The sequence below is a fragment of the Zootoca vivipara genome, chromosome 15 (genome assembly GCF_965207765.1).
Source record: "Zootoca vivipara chromosome 15, rZooViv2.hap1.1, whole genome shotgun sequence".
In the NCBI taxonomy this organism is placed as follows: Eukaryota; Metazoa; Chordata; class Lepidosauria; order Squamata; family Lacertidae; genus Zootoca; species Zootoca vivipara.
The window spans coordinates 4,099,496-4,112,073 of NC_142598.1; positions in this window are offsets into that span (position 1 = coordinate 4,099,496).

A 12,578-nucleotide genomic window follows, 5' to 3' on the forward strand; every position below is an offset into this window, starting at 1 on the left:
AACAATTACCAGACCTTTAGAAGGCATCTCAAGGCAGCCCTGTTTAGGGAAGCTTTTAATGTTTGATGGATTTCTGTATTTTAGAATTTCTGTTTTGTTGGAAGCCGCCCAGAGTGGCTGGGGGAACCCGGCCAGATGGGCGGGGTATAAATAATAAATAATAATAATAATAATAATAATAATTATTATTATTATTATTATTTATTTGTACCCCGCCCATCCAGCCGGGTCTCCCCAGCCACTCTGGGCAGCTTCCAGGAAAGATTAAAATACAATAAAATGTCACAGATTAAAAACTTCCCTAAACAGGGCTGCCTTCAGATGTTTTCTAAACCAGGGCCGCTCATTCATCCTGAATGGTTTGCATGAAGTTTGTGGGGAGGTTAAGTCAGTTGTTTCTTAGGCACTCATTCTGATTGGCTCGTGGGGAGGTTATACAACACCATCAAGCAACTGCTATCCCACACTTTTCTATGCATTTTCACATCCCTGGCATACCCGCTAACATTTCTCCGATGAAAAAAGGGACGTTCAATTCTATAATGATAATTTTATTATATATACCCCACACATCTGATTGGGGATGCCCCAGCCACTCTGGGCATCTTCCAACATATATGAAAACATAACAAAACATTAAATATTTAAAAACTTCCCTATACAGAATTGCCTTCAGATGGCTCGGGGGTCAGATAACTCCATACCCTCCAACATTTCTCCAAGGAAAATAGGGACATCCTAAGGAAAAGCAGGACATCCCGGGGTGAAATCAGAAACCAGGACAACTTCTCTAAATCAGGGATGTCCCTGGAAAATAGGGACACTCTGAGGTTTTGCATTGGTCACATGCAGAGCATACAATTTAAAGGACTCTTATAACCACTTTAACACAGTCATTGTTTCTCCCAAAGAATCCTGGGAACTGTAGTTTTTTTAGGTTGCTACGAACTGTAGCTCTGTGAGGTGTCTCCTAACAGCACTCCAACAAACTGCAGTTCTCCAAGATTCTTTGGAAGAAACCATGATTACCGGTATTCAATAGGTATAAGAATGTGCTAAATGCACAGTGTGGCTGAGGTCACTTTCCTTATCACTAAAGATTTGATTTTGCTCATGTAGAGGAGCACTGGGCTGGGCCCCACTGGGGGTGCCGGCATGCATAGCTGCCAAGTCTCCCGTTTTCCCTGGGAAATCCCCGTTTTCCCAGCTGTTCCTAGCTGAAAAAACAGATTTTTTTGTTTTTCCCCGGTTTATTCTGGCGTGGCGGCCGTTTTGGAAGTGGGCGGAGCATGCTCAGAAGCGACTTTTGGTGCTGCTCTGCCCAGTTCCAAAATGGCTGCAGTGTGACTTCTGGCGTGGCGGCCATTTTGGAACTGGGCAAAGCAGCATCAAAAGTCACTTCTGAGCATGCTCCGCCAAGTTCTGGTTCGCACCCACCAAGTGCCACATCAGCTAGCCAGGCTCCCCCCTGCATGGGTGGGCAGGTGGCACAGTCCAGCCCTGCTTGGTTCTGGGGTGGGGTCGCTCCGGTGGGGTCGGCAGTGTGCGCTGGGGTGCCCTGGTGGGCTCCTTCACCCTCCATGCCCCACCTCCAGCACAAGCCTGCCCTGGGCGCCGCGAGCTTATGCAACACTGCTGCCCTGTGCTCAACCCTTGAAATAAAAGGCATACATAGAGTAAACCAAAGCTTACCAAACTTTTCATGTTGACACACTTTTTAGACTTACTGTACATCATTTTGCAACACAGCAATTTAGTTTTACTAGCAAACCAGAGGTTAAACCAGGCATCCCAAACTGCGGCCCTCCAGATGTTTTGGCCTACAACTCCCATGATCCCTAGCTAACAGGACCAGTGGTCGGGGAAGATGGGAATTGTAGTCCAAAACATCTGGAGGGCCGAAGTTTGGGGATGCCTGGGTTAAACTAACCCCTTTCCAGCCCTGAGAGGAGAGCAGGGAGTGTTTACGCAACACATCTACACGCTGCAGCGGACACACTAACACAGGGGTCAACAAGCTTTTTCAGCAGGGGGCCGGTCCACTGTCCCTCACATCTTGTGGGGGGCCGGACTATATTTTGGGGGAAAATATGAACGCATTCCTATGCCCCACAAATAACCCAGAGATGCATTTTAAATAAAAGGGCACATTCCACTCATGTAAAAACATGCTGATTCCCCGACCGTCCGCGGACCAGATTTATAAGGTGATTGGGCCGCATCTGGCCCCCCGGGGCTTAGTTTGGGGACCTCTGCACTAACGACACACAGTTTGGAAAACTCTGAACTAAACCATAGCATAGTAAGGATCCTTCTCAGGGGCAGCACCAGAAAAAAAATTATGTGGAGGCAAAGTATATTTCTAGGTGGGTGAAAAAGAAAAAAACAGCATGTGTGAATGACAGAAGTTCAGAAATGGAGGGTAGGCTCATCTCCTCAATAGCCCCATCCCCCCACCTCTGGTACCACCTATTAACATCCTCCAAACATGCCACTCCTTGCACTAAAAATGCTGTTTCTGTTTCCATGGCGGCTTTTGCCCCAGATCAACAGGCCTTCCGGCCAGTATGATCTTGGCGCCAGATCTGGCTTCCTTCTTTGAGAGAAGGGGAAGTGCAGCTTCCGCTAAAGCCCTTGCCCTTCCTAAGAAAGAAAACCATTCTCAGCTCTGGCAAAAAAACAGGGTGGGGAAGCATGAAACAGGATCATAGGAAAGTTCTGCTGGACAGGGTTTCATATTTATAAGGCAGGGTGGATTCCTACACACACACACACACACACACACACACACACACACACACACACACACACTTACACACTTCATTGTTTACAAATGTGCCTAATTTGAACCTTCAACATTTCAGAAATCACACAAAGGAGGAGAAAAATATATCTGACCGAAGACAACCATCACAATGTGACACCTTAAAAACTTGACCATTTTTTGTATAGGATGAGTAGTAAAGCATGCTGGAAATGTAAAGAGAAGGACGGTGGATTTTATCGTATGTGGTGGACATGCAAAAAAATTAAAGGATTTTGGGAAAGGATTTATAATGAACTGAAAAAGATTTTTAAATACACCTTTCCAAAAAAAACTGAGGCTTTTTTATTGGGAATTATAGGACAGGAGATTGTAAAAGAAGACCAAGTATTATTTCTGTATGCGACAACCGCGGCTAGGACTTTGTTAGCCCAAAAATGGAAAATTCAGGAGTTGCCGACGATTGAGGAGTGGCAGACGAAATTGATGGACTATGCGGAATTAGCAAGACTGACTAGCAAGATCCGAAACCAGGGAGAGACAAGGTTCCAAAAAAACTGGAGTAAATTTGTGGATTATATGGAAAGGAACTGTAGAAGTTTAAAGGCACTTGCAGGATTGAAGTAAATCCTACAAAATGACTTTAAGTAGAGGAAGTAAGGGAATTGCGAGATAGGAGTGGATAAGAAAACCAAATGAGGGGAGGGAGGGAGGTCAAAGCTCGGCAGAGCATAGTAAATATGAGATAGTAGAATAGATGTTAAAAGAAGAAAAATTTGTGTTTGTTGTGTATTGTTGTGTTTGTTGTTGAATGTTTTGTTATTGTTTAATGTGTTTATTTGAAAATTTAATAAATTGATATATATATATATATATATATATATATATATAGCAATTTATTAAATTTTCAAATAAACACATTGACCATTTTTACTGAGGCATGAGGTTCCATTGGCTACTTTACCAGGCACGTGGTTTGGAGAGTTGGAAGGAAGGTTTTCATGTGTCAGAATGCATAGGGCCTATGCCACAGACTCTGGATAACAGGGACTTCAGCATAGGCAGCGTTGCCCACTTTTTAACTCCCCCCCACCAGGTTCAAAGGAGGACAGCAGGGGCCACGTTGGCATAGAAAAGGAAACCACAGCAGAGGCAGCTTTTCATGCAAGGGAGAAAAGCACTCTGTGCATGGGGAAGACCCTGGACTGTTAAAGGCACAGGTGTCCCTCCAAACCTGGCCCTCCAGCTGTTTTGGGACTACAAACCCATCATCCCTGACCACTGGTCCTTTTAACTAGGGGTGATGGGAATTGTAGTCCCAAAACAGCTGGAGGGCCAAATTTGGCCATGCCTGCTAGTGGCAGGTGATTGGCGATGCTTCACCCTCCATGCTGTAGGCAGGGAATCGCTTCACATGCTCATTGCTCCACATCGTGTTGCTGTTACAGGCACCAGAGCAGGCCCAGCTGTTTTGGTCCAGTCCCGTCCCCTATTCTGCTTAGCTGCTGCCAACCCTGCTCCCAGATTTGCTCATGGCGATCGCATCAGGGTCCTGTTTGTGGCCTTCTCATTGGCACCCTGTGAGAACAGGATGCTAGGCGATTGCCACGGGCCTGATCCAGAAGGATTCTTCTTATTTTCTTATGTGCGGTGAGCTAGACCCGCTCTGTTTGCGAGCCCAACTGCTCATTCGAACCCTGGAAATCTCTCCGCCCCACCGCAAGCCCCGTCCTACTGGTAGCACTGGTGAGGAGGGAAGGAGCCACGGCAAGAGGCCCTGGATGGCTCCTGCTATGTCTTCCTCCTCTTGCTCCTCCTTCCTGTGCTACATAATCCCTCTCGGTTCTCTCTGGGTTGCAGCAGCATCGCCAGGGGGGCAAGCACCCCCAGTCCCCGCTCACACAGCACAAACGGGCCACCGAGATCAGCTGTGCACTTGGATGAGGAGGAGGGCTCTGAGAGGCTGCGTTGATGTGTGTGGGGAGGTGTGATTCAGCCAGGAGGCAGGAGGGATTCGTCATTGGTGGTTGCATAATCCTGGCAGCAACCTCAAAACACCCACCAAGTCCGCATGGGATGCCAAGAGGCGAACTGACTCTCTGAAGCAGGGTGTGCCTGCCATCTGCTGGGAATCAAGGGAATTGCATGGCCAAAAGAGCCTCTTCTTGCCATTGTGTCCTTAGCTCTCCATCCTTGCATCTTGGGGTCGGGAACATTTTCCAGCCAAGAGCCCCATTCCATGGGCCACGCTCCAAGAGGTAAAAGGCATGGGTGCCGGCACAAGGACGTGGCTTTTCTGTGCACAAAAGGCCACACGCAGAGCCCCCTTCTCATGCAGCAGCTAAAAAAGCCAATGCAATTCTGGGCTGCATCCAGGGCCGGCTCATCGTAGACCCCCGGTGGCGCAGGGCACCATGGCGCCGGCCCGCCAGGAGGGCGCCGCGAGCTGCGCCCACCCGCTGGCTGACCGGTCCGCCGCGCAACTGCGCCTGCCCGCCCGCCTGCCGCACAGCAGCGCCTGTTGCACCCGCGCGGCGCCCACCGCGCTGGTAAACGGGGCGGGAGGGCGCCGGAACGGGGCGGGAGGGCGCCGGAGTGATCCGGCGCACCACGGCTCCGGGGGCGCTTAAGACGGCGCTGGCTGCATCAATAGGAGTATAGCATCTAGATCAAGGGAAGTAATAGTACCACTGTATTCTGCTCTGGTCAGACCTCACCTGGAGTACTGTGTCCAGTTCTGGGCACCACAGTTCAAGAAGGATACTGACAAACTGGAATGTGTCCAGAGGAGGGCAACCAAAATGGTCAAAGGCCTGGAAACGATGCCTTATGAGGAACGGCTTAGGGAGCTGGGTATGTTTAGCCTGGAGAAGAGAAGGCTAAGGGGTGATATGATAGCCATGTTCAAATATATGAAAGGATGTCATATGGAGGAGGGAGAAAGATTGTTTTCTGCTGCTCCAGAGAAGCAGACACGGAGCAATGGATTCAAACTACAAGAAAGAAGATTCCACCTAAACATTAGGAAGGACTTCCTGACAGTAAGAGCTGCTCGGCAATGGAATTTGCTACTAAGGAGTGTGGTGGAGTCTCCTTCTTTGGAGGTCTTTAAGCAGAGGCTTGACAGGCAGATGTCAAGAATGCTTTGGTGGTGTTTCCTGCTTGGCAGGGGGTTGGACTGGATGGCCCTTGTGGTCTCTTCCAACTCTATGATTCTATGTATCCAGGCTCATCATAGTTGAAGCACACATTCTAGTCAGGCAAAAGCAGCCCAGGAGGATGTGGAGTGGGAGCCGAGAGTCAGTGTGTGGCTTGCAGAGGGTGCCAAGGGCCAGAGAGTAAGGCTCAGAGGAGGGCAGGTGGCCCCTGGGCCTTCAGGGAGCCAGGTTTCGCCATGTTGTCTCTCTCTAGTGAGGGGAAAGGTTTGCCCTGTATGTTTCCCATCCAGGACTGCAGTAATGTAAGAAGCAGGCAGGGATTTTTACCTTCTATGTAAAAAATGCAGGAAGTGAGCTATGGCGTTAGGAAGCAATAGGGCTCTTGCCAATTTGGTAGTGTAGAAGACAGAACTGAGGCAAGAGCAGCACACCGTGCAGGGCTGAGGAATAACTGCATCTGCTAAAATTCCCTCTCATGCTCCCTATTGTCACACTTTGAAGCAAGGTGTAGCTGAATGAATATCCCATCTAGTTAAGAGTGACCACTTTCCAAAAGGGACAAGACTCATGTTTAGTGGGGCTTCTGGTTCAGCTCTGCCTTAATGGAGGCAGCCCCCATGATTGAGGGTAAATCATCCTTGCAAATTCCCCCCAGGGACAGTGGGAATTGGCTTCACTCGCATTTTGTCTTGGTACCTGGCTCTCACTCCCGCATGGAATGTGGGGGGCAGGGAGGCGCTGAGTGCAAAAGCCCTTCGCCTGGCAAAAACCCTCCAATGCTGCCATTATGAAGCAGAGATTCTCCTGTTAATTAGAGCTTAATTGGACTAAAGTACAGGTGCATGCTAGAAGAGATGAGATCACAAACTGCGGAGCTTTAAGATTGGAAGCAAAATATAAAAAAATCCTTCAGTAGCACCTTAAAGACCAACTAAGTTTTTATTTTGGTATAAGCTTTCGTGTGCATGCACACTTCTTCAGATACACTTGAAACAGAAGTCAGACCCTTATGTATATACAGAGGGTGGGGGGGTGGGAATGGGTGATGGGAGTGGTAAACCTGTAGATGGCTGTTAACGACTGCTGATGACTGCAATAAAAAAGCTGCTTTGAGATCTTGTATAGAATGTCCTGGGAGATTGAAGTGTTCTCCTACTGGTTTCTCTGTCTTGTGGTTTCTGATGTCAGATTTAAGGTTTGAATTTGAGATAAGACTTCATTCAGTGCAAAAGACGTGGGGGGAGGGGAGCCTACGATTTCTTTATTTAAAGTTTTCTTCTCTACAATTAGGATTCAACAACCCTCCTCTGAATGTTAGTTCAAATTATATTTGTACAAATGAGGATGGAAGAAATTGGATTATAAATATGTGTGTGTAAAAATAAGGAAAAATGGAGGGAAGCTCTATTTTGCAAAAGGTTTGTGATGGAAACTTAGAAACTTTATTATCTATGAAGTGAACTGAATAACGCTAAGAGGGCTTAGAATTTAATTTAATTGGAAGGATAACTGGGCATATATCTTCAGCTGGAAGGAAGGATGAAAGGAGTCTGTGTGCTGCCAAGGAACTGATAAGCTTCTTTATTGAGTCATCTGCAGTTTGACAGACCGCTCTTCATCCCAGGCCGAGAGGAAAAATGGTGAAAACAGTTTATTTACTGAGACAGAGCAACTTTTGCATTTGTTGTTAAAGCTCTTGGTGCAAAACAACAAAGCATGAGACAGAGCAATGGGAAAATTTCTGGATATCAGCTCCGCCCAAGGCATGATGAATAACAGTAACAATTGAGGGAAAGGCATAACATCTTACAAGGACAAGAAGAAATACCATGAACAGAATAATTGCCACACACAGCATGAACAAGGATATAGTTTGAGATGAGGTCCAGCACCAAGGGCCTTCTGGCGGTTCCCTCCCTGTGACATGAGATGTCAAGGAAATAAACAACTATTTGACTTTTAGAAGACATCTGAAGGCAACCCTGATTAGGGAAGTTTTTAATGTTTGATGTTTTGTTGTGTTTTTAATATTCTGTTGGGAGCCACCCAGAGTGACTGGGGAGACCCAGCCAGATGGGTGGGGTATAATAAATTATTATTATTATTATTATTATTCCTCACTTGAAGCTTTATAAATCATTTAATGTGTCAACACGAATAGAAGTTATTAATATTGTAATTGTTGTATAAGAGATTATTATGATGATCGGAATGAAACTAATAAGATTTTGGAACACAGAATTAAAGATATTGGAATCATCAAATCTACCACATGGGGGCAACTTTAACTAAATTATTTAATTCAGTAGTTGAATGATTGGTATTAATAATTGTATTATAAATTGGTATTGTTATACTGAGGCTAATATTGGCCTAAATTGAAAACTAATAAAAATTTATTATATATAAAAAAGACTCATGTTCAGTGGGAACACTGGGCAATTTTGCACTCTGGACTTAATGGTCTTACAGAACCTCCTCTCCCCCCACCTCTTTAGTTGGTGATTTGTGTATTATTTCACTTGCTTCAAATTGCGGTAAGCCAACCCTGCTGCCTGGGGTGGCGGTGGCTCATGCTCATTTATAGGAGGGAAGTTGCCTTCCACGGAGTCAGACCCTTGGTCCATCTAGCTCAGTATTGTCCACACTGACTGGCAGCTGCTCTCCAGGATTTCAGGCAGGGTCTCCCCAGCCGTACGTGGAGATGCCAGTGGGCCTTGAACCTGGGACCTTCTGCATGGAAAGCAGATGCTCTACCAATAAACTGTGGACCTTCCCCATTCTGCCTGGTGGTGCCCCACACTTCTGCCTTGTGCTGGCAACACTATTGCTGAAGTTCCTTTCAAAATTCAGAGGAAATTCTATTGGTGCTGCACTTCCTGAATGCTGCCTAACTTCGGAGCTTTTAGAGAGACAAGAACCAGTTGCCAGCATTTAGAACTGGCCACAACCTTGTGCATTCAGACGCAGCCCACCATGCACCAGTTTAGGAAGTGACACTCTTCCTGGCTTGAAAATGTGATGATGGGGAAAGCATCGCCTTTTTGATTTCTTCTTGTCCTACTGTCATGAAAGACCACATTTGTACAAGCAAATGTCAGTCTAAAACTGGCATTCATTTAAAGTGCAGAGAGAACATAAATGGAAAGGGGTGGGTGTTTCCCAGGTCAATTTGCTATACGCTTTTAAAACGACCAATGAAGTGAGCCATGGCTTCTCTTGCCTGTTCCTTCTCTTGTCCTTTTGCCCTCCATCCATCTCTCCCCTTGGTTTCGCAAGCAAGATACCAGATGCACAGCACAGCAGGTAGGAGAGCACGCAAGGGTGCAAGGAATGGTGTAAAGGCACAGAGAGACCCTCCAGGTTGCAACCTGGCAACCACATATAAAGGCAGAAGAACAGGCAGGGGGGAGAGCGCTTGCAGCAAGAGAGAGAGAGAGATCTACAGTTCTCAGTCAGCACAAACACAGCTTACATAACCAGCAAGCTCGTCCAAGCAGGAAGATGCATTTTCACACATGTGGTTTCAAGTAGCAATGGCAGTAGTTTGCAAGGGGCCAGGAGTGCTCATTTACATTATATGTTAACAGCTGGGCATTTTCACATATAAGGTGTAGGGCTTAACGAGGAGGAGGAGGAGTTTGGACTTGATATCCCACCTTTCACTCCCCTTAAGGAGTCTCAAAGCAGCTAACAATCTCCTTTCCCTTCCTCCCCCACAACAAACCCTCTGTGATGTGAGTGAGGCTGAGAGACTTCAGAGAAGTGTGACTAGGCCAAGGTTGTTGTGTATTGAGTCGAAGGATTTTATATCTGTATTATTATTGTCTGTATTTGCATTAGGATAAGGTAACTGCCTTTTGGTTCCAGAGGGTACAGCTACTATTGGTTCATTTAAGCTGCTGTATTTGGATCCTCTGTCTTATTGGTTTCCTCCAAAAGGCAGCACTGTGATTGCTTGATATTGTTCCCTCCAAAATGTATCCCTTCCTAGCTAGTCCCCTGTCCCTATAAATGTAGCTTTCCTCTCCTCAGTCTTCAGTCTTGTTCACTGTAATAAAGAGCTGTTACTAGAGAACTGTCTCCAGCATGTTTTGTCAAGAGAGCTGAAATCACAAACCCCACGTCACAACAAAGGTCACCCAGCAGCTGCATGGGAGGAGCGGGGAAGCGAACCCGGTTCACCAAATTATGACTACACCACAGACAGAGGCATCTGGGCAGCATCATCTCTTACAGCAGGTGGGAGTTTGTAGGATAAATCACTCATCCATTTTAGAAGGGAAGAAAACTCCATGTAGAAAACTATGGTGGCATATGCAGCATACATTCCTCCACAAAGAATCCTGGGAACTGTAGTTTACCCCTCACAAAGCTACATTTCCCAGAACCCTTAAAATAGGGTTCTTTGGGGGAAGTCACATGCTTTAAATGCATGCTGTCTACAAAGCCCAGGTGTCAGGAAAAAAATGATTCTAGCTTAGCCTTCTCCCCAACTTGCTCATTTTCTAGTTTTGGTTTGCAAGGTCATGCGATCAAATGCTTACCTACCTGTGTCTGAAGTAGTACAACACAGAGGCAGGTCTACCACCTCCACGAGGCATTGACATCTCTGACAAGGAAGATCGGCAGCGCTGAGTCTCTCTTAATGTAGAGTTTGGCTCTTGCTCAGTGTTTGCTCAAAAGTCAGTTTGCAATGCACATTCAAAACTTGCATTCAGAATTTCCTGACTTCCGTTCTGCACAGGAGCAGAAGTGTTTCTAGTGCCAGCTCCAACTGCTGCTTAGTGGGCAGGTGGAGGGATTGTTTGGATTTTCTGCAATTCAGTGGTGGGAAGATGGCACCATCTTGGCCTCCTGTACACCGAAAGCAACCAAAGCTAAATTACTGTGCTGAAAGCAGAGAAGCTGCTTGAAGAAAACCACAGGCTTCAGCTTTGCTTTTGGAGTCAATTATAAGATAAATATTCCCTCCAATAATATACACAGAATTCTTTTTTAAAAACTTTGCTTTAAGCAGCAAGAATAGCACTTTTAGAAGAGTCACATGGCTCCCAAATTTGTCACATATATTTTGGCTCAATGTAGCCCCCTCTCCAGGTGAAATTATTTCTGGTTTATGCAATACTAGGGTACTTGGCTTGCTGAGGTTTGCTGGGTCTTGAGTAGGAGGAGGGGGAAAGTTTGTCAGTTTTGCATTTAAAGGCAAACTTACAAAAATCACACTTTCCACAATAATGTGCAAACTGTTGACTGAGAGCCTTCTTTCCATAGTTGCTCTTCTCTGAATTTTGAAATGTAGTTATCTAGTTAAGCAATGTGTACAAAAATGCAATTGCTAGTGTTCCTAAAAAGGCATATATTTATTGAAAATAACAAAAATGTGTGTTATAATAGTGAAAATTACAACAAATGTGTGCATTAGGAGAAATTCACACTAAAATGCAGATTTTTTAAAAAGGGCTTAACAAAAAATAATTGCAAACTGATGTGGAAATGTGGAGAACGGAATTTAAGAATGGAAAAACGAGAAACCAACATAGAGATTTGCCTATTCCTAGTCCTAAAGCAAGGGACTGGTTGGTCAGTGGCTTATTCCAAGGCTGCAGTCCTAAATCCCTCAGCTCCATGGGCATAGCAGCTGTGTCCCCCCCCCCCTAAATCAAGTAAATAAATAAAAATACTTATCTGACCAATTGCACCATAGTTAACTCAGTTCTGCACCCCCAACAACATAAAGCCTGCCCCCCCCCCAAAAAAATAAATCCTGGCTATGCCCATGGTCAGCTCCATTGAAAACAGTGGGGCTTACTTCCATGTAAACATGCATAAGATTGGGCTGTGAATCATTCTTCTGCTCCTCTGACACCTCCTTCTTCTCCTGGGTATGTAGGAGGAAGCTGCTGAAGTGTTAAGTAGGATTACTCACTCCTGCTAATTTGCAGGCATTTTTCAGCCATTCCTCCAAATGGTCTTTTTCCTTAACAGGTTGTTGTATTCTAGAGCTGATGTAACAGGAGTGCCAAACAAAGCAAACAGAGAAGTCTCACCTGGGCCATGAACTTCCTGGATCAGCTTAGCCAAGCTGCTTCCCTTGTCTTAGCTTCTCCCTCATCTGTAACATGGGAGATGGTAACTCTGTGCTTCCTTTCAGAGCTCTTGTAAAGACTTTCTTGCATAACGCATTGCAAAAATGTGCTACACCGATGCAAAAGATAGTGTGACTGTCTCCTCCAAGCAGAAGATGAAAGACAGAATACCTGGGTTCTGTCCACCAGCCAGCCACCAGCACGAGGTGGATAGACTTTCTTTCTAAGGATGAGCAACTGGCAGGTGCAGGGCCAAATCCACTCCCACCATTTGCCAGCGGAGAGGCAGAACTGTGGGCCTAGCTGGCATTGACTGGGTGTGGTCATAGGACTCATCACAGCAGCCAGCAGAGGCACGAGGAGGGGGACAGGGTTGACCCGCCCTCTGCTGTAACCTCAAAGTGACCGTCCAGCCCAGTAGAAGTAGTCCCTGACATGGGGAGCAGTACCGTTACATACCCATAAAATAAGCCGTAGCAGGATTTCTAAGCATTTGCGCAATGTAAGCCATACCCTGAAAATAAGACATAGTGATAGGGGCAGTTCGGGAGGGCACCAAGGAAGAGG